This window comes from Nycticebus coucang, chromosome 20, assembly GCF_027406575.1.
Source record: "Nycticebus coucang isolate mNycCou1 chromosome 20, mNycCou1.pri, whole genome shotgun sequence".
Classification (NCBI taxonomy): Eukaryota; Metazoa; Chordata; class Mammalia; order Primates; family Lorisidae; genus Nycticebus; species Nycticebus coucang.
This window is the reverse complement of record NC_069799.1, coordinates 34831396-34844688: the sequence shown is the minus strand read 5'-3', so window position 1 is coordinate 34844688 and position 13293 is coordinate 34831396. Positions and strand designations below refer to the sequence as shown.

The 13293-nt window shown below is 39.2% G+C and overlaps 1 protein-coding gene and 1 pseudogene across 2 annotated transcripts in view; one reads left to right on the top strand and one right to left on the bottom strand.

Annotated features, from left to right (window-relative positions):
- The window catches only part of LOC128572304 (zinc finger protein 43-like), a 505819-nt gene that overhangs the window by 44006 nt on the left and 448520 nt on the right, over positions 1 to 13293 (bottom strand). The gene's annotated exons all lie outside the window — the stretch shown is intronic.
- Positions 4793 to 10170, top strand: LOC128572309 (S-methyl-5'-thioadenosine phosphorylase-like; annotated as a pseudogene).

The following is a 13293-nucleotide window of genomic DNA, read 5'->3' as shown; positions in this document are numbered from 1 at the left end:
CATTGTTTCTTTGATCTCAGTTCTTGATATAGGTCTGTTCAAGGATCTATTTCATCTTGTTCAGTCTAGGGAAAGGGTGTGATTTCATGTATTGATCCATTTCCCCCACATGTCCAATTTCTGAGCATAGAGTTTCTTGTAGTACTCAGAGACAATCTCTTCTATCTGTTATTTGTTGTTATTTCCTCTTTGTTTCTGATTGAGGTTATTAGAGTTTTTACTTTTCTATTTCTAGATAATTGGACCAAAGGTTTTTCAATTTCATTTACTTTTTTGAAAAACCAACTTTTTGTTCCTTTAATTTTCTGAATGATTCTTTTGTTTTCAATTTCATTAATCTCTAATGTAATTTTAATTATTTCTTTTCTTCTTCTGGGTTTGGGATTAGATAATTCTTTTTCCTATTCCCTAAGATGGCTTATGAGTTTGTTGTTCTGCCTTCTGTCTGTTTAGTGGAATGTAGGGGTTTAGTGCGGTAATTTCCCTCTTAAGACTGTTTTTGCTTTATCCCATAGCTTTTGGTAACTTGTGTCTTCATTGTTGATGTGTGAGGAATTCAGTGATTTTCTCTTTTATGTCCTCCTAAACCCAACTGTCATTCAACAGAAAGTTGTTTAATTTCTATGCCTTTGTGGGGGAAAGAACATTTTTGTTGGAATGGAGTTCCACCTTTATTGCCTTGTGGTCTGAGAAGATACAAGGTATAATTTCTATTCTTTTAATTTTGCTGAGGTTTGATTTGTATCCTAGGATATGGTAGATTTTTGAGTATGTACCATGAGCTGACAACAAAAGTGTACATTCTTTAGCTTTAGGATGGTGTGGTCTATATATGTCTATTAAACACATCTGTTCTAGGGTCACGTTTAAGTCCTTTGTATCTTTTTTTAGTTTCTGTTTGGGGGTCGAATGACCCTTTCCCCTTTCACAGGGGTCACCTAAGACCATTGGAAAACACATTTCTGATGGACTTAGGAACCAAGATACTGGTCCTCATGTGTGGGCATCACCACAACATAAGGAACTGTATTAAATGGGCATGGCATTAGGAAGGTTGAGAACCACTGGTTTAGAGGATCTGTTCAGTTCTGTCAGAGGAGTGTGAAATTCCCTAGCTATTATGGTGTTATGGCATATCATATTGTTCAGACCCATTAAGGTCTATTTCATAAATCTGAGAGCATTAAGTTGGGTGCATAAATATTTAAAATTGAATTGTAGTCTTGTTTTAGTGTTAATTTGACCAGTATAAAGTGTCCATCTTTGTCTTTCTTAACTTTAGTTGCTTTAAATCTGCTTTATTTGAAAATAAGATTGCAATCCCTCCTTTCTTCTAATTTCCATTTCCTTCAAATACAGTTTTCCACTCTTTAATGCTGAGTCTTGGTTTGTCTCTCAAAGCTAGGTGTGTTTCCTGGAGATAGCATGTGGATGACACATGCAGCTTTTATCCAATCACCCAGCCTGTGCTTCTTTAGTGATGAATACAATCCGTGGACATATATTGAGAGAATTGATACATGTTGTGAAGTTCAATTCATCTTATTTTGTGAAAGTCTGTTGTATAATTTTATCCTTTGTGCCACTGTGGAAGTTAAGTTTTGACCTTTAGCTTCTGGATGTTTACTCCTGGCAGTCAGTGTTGAGAATAGGTCTATGTATTTCCTGTAGAGCTCGTTGTGTTGGGGTCAATTTCCTCAATGCTTCTATATCTGCAAAAGATTTTATTTCTCCATGAATTTGGAAGCTTAGTTTAGCAAGATGCAGAATTCTGGACTAAAAATTATTTTGTTTAAGAATGTTGAAGATGGATGACCATTCTCTTCTGGCTTGAAAAATTTCAGCTGAAAAGTCTGCTGTCATCCTAATAGCTCTGCCTCTGTAGGTAAGTTGGGGCTTACTCCTGGCTGATCGCAGAATTTTTTCTTTCATCATGACTTTAGACATGTAAATTAGGATGTGTCTTGTAGAAGCTCTGTTTGAGTTAAGATGACCTAGAGTTCAATATCCATCTGAAAGGAGTGTATTGGGATCTTAGTAAAACTTGACAAATTTTCTTTTGTGATAATCTCCAGTAGTGCTTCCATTCCATTGGGACAAACTTCTTCCCCTTTGGGGATGCCTATAACTTGTATCTTTGAAGCTTTATGGACTCTCATAGATCTCTATGTGGAATATTCTGCTTTCTCTCTCTTCTTTTCTGCCTATTTGACTACTTTGTTTAACTTGAAAACTTTATCCTCTACCTCTGAGTTTCCTTCTTCTCCATGGTCTAATGTATTTTCAGTACTTTCCACTGTGTCTTTACATTCCCTAATTTTCTCCTTCATTTTCTTAAGCTTTAGCCTATCCTTTGTATATTCTACATATCTCTCATGTGACTTTTGGTTCTGTCTTTCCATTTTCTCATCTATTCCTTTTATTCTCTTTATCATCCATATTTTCAATTCCCTTTATGTTAAATCCATTTATTTTTTATAGGTGAAGTCTTATGTAGTGGCTGCCTCATGGTCCCATGAGGGAATGCCTCTGTTTTGCTTTTTTCATGTTGCCTAAAGATTTCTGTTGGTTACTTCTCATTTATCCTCCTTGTCTTCCTTTTTCCTTCTCACTTCCTCCTTTGCTTCAAATCACCTTGTCTCAGAGTTTACGTCCAAAGAAAGAGAATGGGAAAGTGCAGCCATGGAGAAACAAGAGAAAAAGAAAGAAAGAAGAAAAAAGAAGGAAAGATATAAAGAAAATAAATAGGAAAAGGGGAAAGGGGATGAAAGAAAACGATTGAAAAGCAGGAGAGAATGAGGACAGGAACAGAGAATGAGAGTGATAGAAGACATAGTATTAATTGGCACAATATAAAAGCTATGCCTGTAATTCAAGAATTTTGAGGAGCTGGGTTTGGTGGGTCCCTTGAAATCAGGAGCTCCTTACCAGCCTGAGCAAATCCAAACCCTTTCTCTGCCAAAAAAAGGCAGAGAATGAAAAGAGCAAAAACAAAAGAAAAAAAGAAAAAATAATAATAATGAAAAAGAAATTGAAAAATTCTAAGCTGTGGACTTGCCAACACTGTCTTCTCAGAGTCCAGGGTAGAAGTGCTCCCTACACCATGATGCCTTGGCCTCATTGAGCTAGACTATGGCCATGACCTCTGTGCCTGACCACAGTCATTCACTCCAGCACTCAGCAAAAAAAAAAAAAGAAAAAAAGGAAAAAAAACAACAAAAATAGAATAAGAATAGATAAAAAATTAAAAATACAGTTGCATCAAAAAAAGGAGAGGCAAAGAAAAGAAACACCAGAAAAGGAGGTGATATCTTAGCTGTTGCAAGAGCAATTTATGTGGAAAGCTGAGGAAAGTAGAAGAGTCTCTATTAAAAGAGAGAATTAAGAACAATGAAATAGAGAGAATAAATGAGGCTAAAATATTGTGACCAAAAATGCAGGGGTACTTGCCATTGATGAAAGTAAAAATGAAAGTTAAGGAAAGAACCAACCAAACTAATTAGCAAAAACTAAACAGAACACAACAGCACAAAACAAAAATGCTCAACTAGCCAAAAACTCAGCAACCTCAGCAACATAGGAAAGATAAAAACAATTAATAAAGAATTGTAAAAGAAAAAAATTGAAATAAAAATTAAATATACTGACACAATGTATATATATGTGTGTGTTTATATACACATATATGTCAAAAGAGAGAGATATGAGAGAGTACAGAAGGGACCAATTCTTGTTTTTTTTGTTTTTTTTTTTTTGGCCAGGGCCGGGTTTGAACCTGCCACCTCCGGCATATGGGGCCAGTGCCCTACTCCTTGAGCCATAGGGTGCTAGAAGGGACCAATTCTAACAGGAACATATAGGTTGCAATATGTCACCGGGATATCAGATGGCACTGTGGCTTTTTAGGCAATTGATAAAACAGCCAGTAATGTTTGTAGTTCTTATTCTTAACTTAGTTGCCCTCAATGATCACCTGATTATTTCCTCAGCATTCAGACCCCACCTGCTTGGAATCTTAAAGCCCTCCAGAATTGTTCAGAGGCAGGTCTCAAAGTGCTCCCTGACACCAGTTCCTGTGGGGTATGAGAATTCCAGCAGGCAGAATGAAGAGGACTGTGCTTTAGGCCCCTGCCAGGACCTTCTCACTATCTTTCCGCAATGTCAGCCTTCTGACTGCCAAGACCTTCCCAGTGTGGCTATCTGGCCAGCAACCAAATGGATGGCAAATCCACTCCAACCGCTATTCAAATCTGGTTACTGTATATTGTTTGAATCTGCCCACTCTGTCAAGTTTTCCACTGAAAATGCACCACCACCCCCAAACCAAAAACTCAGGAAAGGCTTTCTCTGCTCCAAGACATAGGGGTGGGAGGAAAGCAGCTTATCCTGGCCGACAGCAAACACTTCTTTAATGAGTCACATTTCCACTGCTCCAGATCACACACTGTATTCAGCTCAGCACCACTTCACTCTCCTTCCTGAGCTACAGTTCCGGGTAAGTTCCCTGCTCCAGGTATGGCTGGGTTCTTTTGCCACAGTCGTACTCGGAGAGCTCAGCTGAATGATAATTCTCATCCGTCATCCTCCTCCACCCCAGTCAAAAAACTTCTAACATAACTATAACCTTTCCAAAAAAAATGTGAACTAAAATAAAAATTTCAGCCTCCCTAGCTAACTGAATGGATACCCATTTTGGTCAAGATATTACAAATAGCTTCCCTACTGCTGCTCCTCGGCCGGCTCAGTCCCCTTGGCCCAGCCACTCATCCACTGCAGTCTGTCCGGCTCAGACATGGCCTCAAGCGCCGCCGCCTCCGCAGTGAAGATTGGAATAATTGGTGGAACAGGCCTGGATGATCCAGAAATTTTAGAAGGAAGAACTGAAAAATATGTGGATACTCCATTTGGCAAGCCATATGATGCCTTAATTTGGGGGAAGATTAAAAATGTTGATTGTGTTCTGCTTGCAAGGCATGGGAGGCAGCACACCATCATGCCTTCAAAAATCAACTACCAGGTGCCGCACCCACGGCATATAGCCGTAGTGAGGCAGTGCTGTCCGCGTTACAGAACGACGGGAAGGTGGTTTGTGCTCCCCGGAGCTTTGCCCCCAGCTGCCCCCAGTATGCACAGCATCAGAAATGTTGCCTAGCATACTCAGTTACCCGCTTAAGTTTAAAGATTGTGGCGTCTACTCATGTGTTTGTCATCCTGTACCAGAAGTCTGTTTGTTCTGATAAATTGTCAATATGTACTTTCCTAAAAATGAGCACAATGCACTACTAATCCAGATAGAGCACAGCCTTGTGAGCTGCTAAACTCAGTGACACCAACAATGAGCACATAAAGATGTTTTCCCACCAGTGAGCTAAGACGATAAGCCCAAGGACATGAAATACAAATTATCTACATAAGTTACAAAGTCACTAAAACACATCCACCCACCATAAAGTCCTGTTCAGAACATCTTGTTTCACCAATTGTCACGCATAATAAAAATCAATAGGAAAAATAATACTTGTCAAAGAATTTACTCTAAATCAAAATTATAATTATCAATAACAATAAGATCAAATAGTAAATGTAGAATTAGTCAAGCATTAACGTAAAGAAGATGTCAAGCTGTTCTAAAAAGATAATAAGAAACTGAGATAGGAGAAAGCGGGCAGAGTTGACTAATAACCACCACCCTCCGGAAGCGGAACTTTAAAACATAACAATGCATGATAAATCACACTTGTAAACGCAAAGATAACCCGCGCACGTAAGCGGAAAGATTGCATTATGTAAGCTCTGTAAAAATGTATAAATACCAACATGTATACCCAATAAATTTACAGCTGCTTCCTTCATCACATGCTGTGTGGCAGTCTGTCATTTTTCCTGCGCCGACCTCTCAACTTTCCTCGTTCCTTCCCCCTGCCCTTCGTGGGGCGGGCCGTTGCAGGTGGCGCCTCGAACAGGGACCTGAAGGACAGGCCACCGACTGAGCAGTCCGTTGCAGGTGGCGCCTCGAACAGGGACCTGAAGGACAGGTAATCTTCTCTCTCTTTCTTTCTTTTTCAAGGTTGAGGGCGGCTCTCACCAGGGACCTGCAGTCCCGCCGGTAAAGGCTGACCGGTTAAGTGTGAGCAATCAGCAGGTACCATGGGGCACGCATTAACCAAGGAAGAAAAAAATCTTGAGTACTATGTTGCAGCGTTTGTTGGCAAAGAACGGGTTCAATGTGTCCCTCAAACGGTTGGAGGAGCTTATACATTTTCTTATTAAGCAAGGTACGGAGGAGCCGTACCAAGACTTTATTTCAAGGCTGGAAGAAGCCATTAACAGAATGCTCCCCCCGTCTGAGGGCACATCACTGTTGCTCAAACAGTTAGAAGCATGCATGGATGCCTCACCAGCTATAGCCCAGGGTATGGCTTATGCTGCAGCAATGCAAGGACAGAAATTCAGCGCCTATATTAAAAATACCTTCAATAAGGGAGGTAAGGGGCCGAGAGCTCCTGCTGACACTTGCTACAATTGTGGCAAGCCAGGTCACATGCAGAAGGACTGTAAACAGTCCCATGCCAATAAGCCGAGGGGGGAACCGCCCGGCTTATGCCCTCATTGTAAGAAGGGGCGACATTAGAGAAATGAATGTAAATCAAAATTTCATAAGGATGGAACCCCCTTAAATAACAAGGGAGACACTGATCCTGAGGATCAGGACGTACAGAGATCAAAAAACTAGATAAGGGGCATTCTCCCAGCCCAGGCCCCAAGGGAGAGCAGGCTGTAGCTTGTAACACACAGCCTTTATCTACATTGAATCCTCAAGCCCCTGAATTTACTATTCATGACCTTTCACGGGGCACTCCTAAAAGTGCAGGTTTAAATTTAGCAAATGAAAAGAATGTCTTATTATCCAAATAGGACGGTGTTACTTTAATCCCCACTGCAATGAAAAGGCAACTTTTACCTGGAACGGTTGGAATTATAATTAGTAAAAGTTCAAATTATACTAAAAACTTTGAAGTTATTCCAGGAGTAGTTAACTCAGATTCGGAAAAGACAACGCAGAAGGAGGCGCCAGCAGCTACTACAAGATCTCACCCGCCGCTTGAAGAAAATGAAAGTACACTCGCCGATAGCAAACAAAACCACCGGACACATTTCCACTGACTCCAAGACGGCTGAAAAGACCCAGCGGGAAAAGAAGCTGAGGGCCCCCCTGCCCTTCGTGGGGCGGGCCTGCCTCCCAAGTGTTACAGCCCCCAGACAGCAACACTGGCAAAATCCCAAGGGTGAGATTTAAAACCTTTATTATTGGCCCTTTGCCACTAGTAATTTATATAAATAAGAAAAATATTTTTACAAACTGAATCTTTGTCAATGAATAAGATTCTTGTCTTTTAAACCTTCTAATTATCAGTTTAGCTGAGTGAATAAGTGACTTCATAGTAAACTAGGATCCTGTTTGGTGGAAAGTGAGTTTTTGAGAGTAAGAGAAATTAAACAGAAAGGAGAATGACATTGTGTAAAGAAAGAATCTTGTGTGATAAATTTTGTCCTGAAACAGAATAGTTATGTAAGAAAGTAAAAGGCAGGGCAAAAGTTCAAGAAAGTTTAGAATGTTTGTAGATGGTCTGTGCAGGTTAAATGAAACTCATAAAAGAGAATTTATGAAAGAATTTACATGTGATCCAGTTGACTATGTATTTCCTTTAAAATCTTTTAACTTGTAAAAATAACTAATTGTATTGCATCCTTTAATATTCAACATGATAAACAAGTAAATGTTATGTTAATTATAAAAAAACCTTCTTATGTAATGTTACCTGTAAATCTACAAAGCAATCCATAGTATGATAATACAGCATTACAAGTGTTAGAAACACTTAATGAATTAATTAGGCCTAAGAGATTTGTAACAGCTTTAATTTTAGACATTGCAACTTTAATTTCTATAATCACTACCTTTTGCTATAGCTACTACAACTTTAGTACAACAAATACATACAGCATACTATGTCAATACTCTTAGCAATAATGTAACTTTAACGTTAATGACATAAGCCAGTATTGATAATAAGCTTGAAGCTAAATTAAATGTGTTAGAAGAAGTAGTCTTAACTTTAGGTCAAGATATTAAGTATATACAGCAAAAACTACAAACAAAGTGTCACTCAACATTTCAGGCTATTTACATTACACCTTTACCATACAACATGTCTGAATCATGGAGTAAAATGCAAGCACATTTACAAGGTGTTTGGAGAGACAATGATATAACACATGATTTACACGGCTTACAACAAGATATTACAGCCCTAAGTCAAGCTCATTTACCAATAACTTCTCTTAACACATTAGCTCAATCTTTAACTAATGGGTTTAAAGCACTCAATCCTCTTAACTGGATCCAGTATATTGTGCTCATAACCATTATTAGTTGTTTGTCATTTTGTGTTATGTTGTTGTTACCATGTCTCATACGGTGTCTGTCTTCCTCTATTATCTCTATACGCCAAGAAGTCTTTGAACTGCGGTTTAAAAACAAAAAAGGGGGAAATGCCGCACCCACGGCATATAGCCGTAGTGAGGCAGTGCTGTCCGCGTTACAGAACGACGGGAAGGTGGTTTGTGCTCCCCGGAGCTTTGCCCCCAGCTGCCCCCAGTATGCACAGCATCAGAAATGTTGCCTAGCATACTCAGTTACCCGCTTAAGTTTAAAGATTGTGGCGTCTACTCATGTGTTTGTCATCCTGTACCAGAAGTCTGTTTGTTCTGATAAATTGTCAATATGTACTTTCCTAAAAATGAGCACAATGCACTACTAATCCAGATAGAGCACAGCCTTGTGAGCTGCTAAACTCAGTGACACCAACAATGAGCACATAAAGATGTTTTCCCACCAGTGAGCTAAGACGATAAGCCCAAGGACATGAAATACAAATTATCTACATAAGTTACAAAGTCACTAAAACACATCCACCCACCATAAAGTCCTGTTCAGAACATCTTGTTTCACCAATTGTCACGCATAATAAAAATCAATAGGAAAAATAATACTTGTCAAAGAATTTACTCTAAATCAAAATTATAATTATCAATAACAATAAGATCAAATAGTAAATGTAGAATTAGTCAAGCATTAACGTAAAGAAGATGTCAAGCTGTTCTAAAAAGATAATAAGAAACTGAGATAGGAGAAAGCGGGCAGAGTTGACTAATAACCACCACCCTCCGGAAGCGGAACTTTAAAACATAACAATGCATGATAAATCACACTTGTAAACGCAAAGATAACCCGCGCACGTAAGCGGAAAGATTGCATTATGTAAGCTCTGTAAAAATGTATAAATACCAACATGTATACCCAATAAATTTACAGCTGCTTCCTTCATCACATGCTGTGTGGCAGTCTGTCATTTTTCCTGCGCCGACCTCTCAACTTTCCTCGTTCCTTCCCCCTGCCCTTCGTGGGGCGGGCCGTTGCAGGTGGCGCCTCGAACAGGGACCTGAAGGACAGGCCACCGACTGAGCAGTCCGTTGCAACCAGGCAAACATCTGGGCTTTGAAGGAAGAAGGATGTACACATGTCATAGTGACCACAGCGTGTGGCTCCTTGAGGGAGGAGATTCTGCCTGGTGCTATCGTCATTATCCATAAGTTCATCGACAGGACCACCATGAGGCTTCAGACCTTCTATGATGGAAGTCATTCCTGTAACAGAGGAGTGTGCCACTTTCCCATGGCTGAGCCGTTTTGCCCCAAAACGAGAGAGGTCCTCATCGAGACTGCTAAGAAGCTTGGACTCGGGTGTCACTCAAAGGGGACAATGGTGATAACTGAAGGACCTCGTTTTAGCTCCCGGCCAGAAAGCCTTGTGTTCCACACCTGGGGGGCGGATGTCATCAACATGACCACAGTTCCAGAAGTGGTTCTTGCCAAGGAGGCTGGAATCTGCTATGCAAGTATCAGCATGGCAACAGATTATGATTGCTGGAAGGAGCAGAGGAAGCAGTTTCCGTGGACCGGGTCTTAAAGACCCAGAAAGAAAATGCCAATAAAGCCAAAAGTTTACTTCTCACCACCATTCCTCAGATAGGGTCCATGGAATGGTCAGAAACCCTCCATAATCTGAAGAATATGACCCATTTTTCTGTTTTATTACCAAGACATTAAAATAGCATGGCTGCCCAGAAGAAGGCTTTCTAACTCCAGTTGCTTTGGAAATTTTTTTTTACCCACTTTGGAAATTTTTGCTTAACTTCAAAAACATGGGCAAAACATGCAGTTTTCTTGCCCTTGCCTGTGGTAAGAAAGACAACATGTTGTGTGTATGAGACATTTCTAAAGGACCTGAATGGCTTCAGAATACAGAAGAAAAGCAAATGACCAGTAAATGTGGGGAAAGTTTTTACATTTCAGAAAAAAAAAACTCCAAGAAGATACCATTCTTCTATTAAATTTGCAACAATAAAAGTTTATTTATAGGTGATATACAGTTTGCTATGTTGCCCATAAAATATGAGGAAGAGGGTGGTGCCTGTGGCTCAGTGAGTAGGGCGCCGGCCCCATATGCCGAGGGTGGTGGGTTCAAACCCAGCCCCGGCCAAACTGCAACAAAAAAATACCCGGGCATTGGGGCGGGCGCCTGTAGTCCCAGCTGCTCGGGAGGCTGAGGCAAGAAAATCACATAAGCTCAAGAGCTGGAGGTTGCTGTGAGCTGTGTGATGCCATGGCACTCTACCAAGGGCAGTAAAGTGAGACTCTGTCTCTACAAAAAAAAAAAAAAAATATATATATATATATATATATGGAAGAAACATATATGGAAGAAATGGGACTCTGGTTATTTATTGATATGACTGTAAACTACTAAAATATTTGTGGAGGGCAATGTGGTAAAATGCATCAAATGGCTTAAAAATACCTAACATACTTTGTGCTGGGTCATCCTGGGAATTTCTCTTTAAAAATTTATCAAATGCAAAACATTTTGTATGAAGAAGAGTGTACAATAGTGTTATAATGGCAAGTATTTAAAATAATCCGAGTACTCAATAATCGGGGGTAAATTTTAATTAGTAATAATTAGATAATGAATCAGCCAACCCAAGATTCCTTTTCACATAATATTTCGATGTCCTGAAGAAATGGTTGCTCCTGTAATATGAAATGAAATAAGGAATATGAAAAATTTTATAGTACTTGTTTTAAAATGCTGTGTAAATGTACAAAAAGACTAGAAGGAAATGTGCATAATCTTGTTATTGTATTAGGCAGAAAGTATGATACTGGATAATTTTTATTTTCCTTAAATCTGTCTATCCTCATATTTTCTGCATGAATATAAGCAAATAGGAAAGTTGCTATAAAAATAAAAGTGGACATAGAAAGATCAAGTTCTTGAAAACACTGTCTCTGGTAATGAAGCAAAATGGAAGATACTTAATATTAAGGTAAGTGGGATTTTTTTGTTTGTTTGATTGCTTTTAGAGACAGAGTCTCACTTTATCACCCTTGGTAGAGTGCTGCAGTGTTACAGCTCACAGCAACCTCCAACTCCTGGGCTTAGGCGATTCTCTTGCCTCGGCCTCCAGAGTAGCTGGGACTACAGGTGCTCGCCACAACACCCGGCTATTTTTTTGTTACAGTTTGGCCAGGGCCAGGTTCCAACCCACCATCCAGGGTATATGGGGCCAGCGCCCTACCCACTGAGCAACAGGCACCACCCAAGATGACTATTATTTAAAGGGAATTGTATCTTTATTTTGCTTTTTTAAAAAAAAGAGAGAGATAGAAAGAAAACAGGATTATTGATTTTTATACAGCCAAAACATTACCTGGGTTCACAACAGCTTCCCGAGAAAAGCTGGGTGTTTAATACTGAAGTAATCAAAAAGTTAAAATATTTAAAAAAATTGAACATGCCCATTATGATGTCAGATATTTTAAAAATTAATATTTTACTTCATGTATGCTTTTTATTAGTTGACAAATTATTTGAGCTGGTGATTTTTTTTTAATAAAGAAAAGGTAGGATAGAAAAAGAAGGAATATTACTCAACACATTCTAAGAAGCAAATATCACCTTGATCCCCAAACCAGAGAAAGACCCAAAAAGAAAAGAAAATTATAGACCAATATTACTAATGAATATTGATGCTAAAATACTCAATAAGATCCTAACAAACAGAATCCAACCACACATCAAAATAATGTACACCATGACCAAGTGGGATTTATCCCAGGGTCTCAAGGCTGGTTCAATATACATAAATCCATGAATGTAATTCAGCACATAAACAAACTAAAAAATAAGGACCATATGATTCTTTCAATTGATGCAGGAAAAGCTTTGATAATATCCAGCATCCCTTCATGATCAGAACACTTAAGAAAATTGGTATAGAAGGGACATTTCTTAAACTAATAGAGACTATCTACTGCAAACCCACAGCCAATATTGTATTGAATGGAGTTAAATTGGAATCATTTCCACTTACATCAGGAACCAGGCAAGGTTGCCCATTGTCCCCATTGCTCTTTAACATTGTAATGGAAGTTTTAGCCATTTCTTTTTTTTTTTTTTTTTTATCGTTGGGGATTCATCGAGGGTACAATAAGCCAGGTTACACTGATTGCAATTGTTAGGTAAAGTCCCTCTTGCAATCATGTCTTGCCCCCATAAAGTGTGATACAAACTAAGGTCCCACCCCCCTCCCTCTGTCCCTCTTTGTGCTTCTCCTCCCCCCCATAACCTTAACTGTCATTAATTGTCCTCATATCAAAATTGAGTACATAGGATTCGTGCTTCTCCATTCTTGTGATGCTTTACTAAGAATAATGTCTTCCACTTGCATCCAGGTTAATACGAAGGATGTAAAGTCTCCATTTTTTTTAATAGCTGAATAGTATTTCACGGTATACACATACCACAGCTTCTTAACCTATTCCTGGGTTGGTGGGCATTTAGGCTATTTCCACATTTTGGCGATTGTAAATTCAGCTGCAATAAACAATCTAGTACAAGTGTCCTTATGATAAAAGGATTTTTTTTCTTCTGGGTAGATGCCCAGTAAGGGGATTAAAGGATCAAATGGTAGGTCTAGCTTGAGTGCTTTGAGGTTTCTTCATACTTCCTTCCAGAAAGGTTGTACTAGTTTGCAGTCCCACCAGCAGTGTAAAAGTGTTCCCTTCTCTCCACATCCATGCCAGCATCTGCAGGTTTGAGATTTTGTGATGTGGGCCATTCTCACGGAAGTTAGATGATATCTCAGGGTTGTTTTGATTTGCATTTCT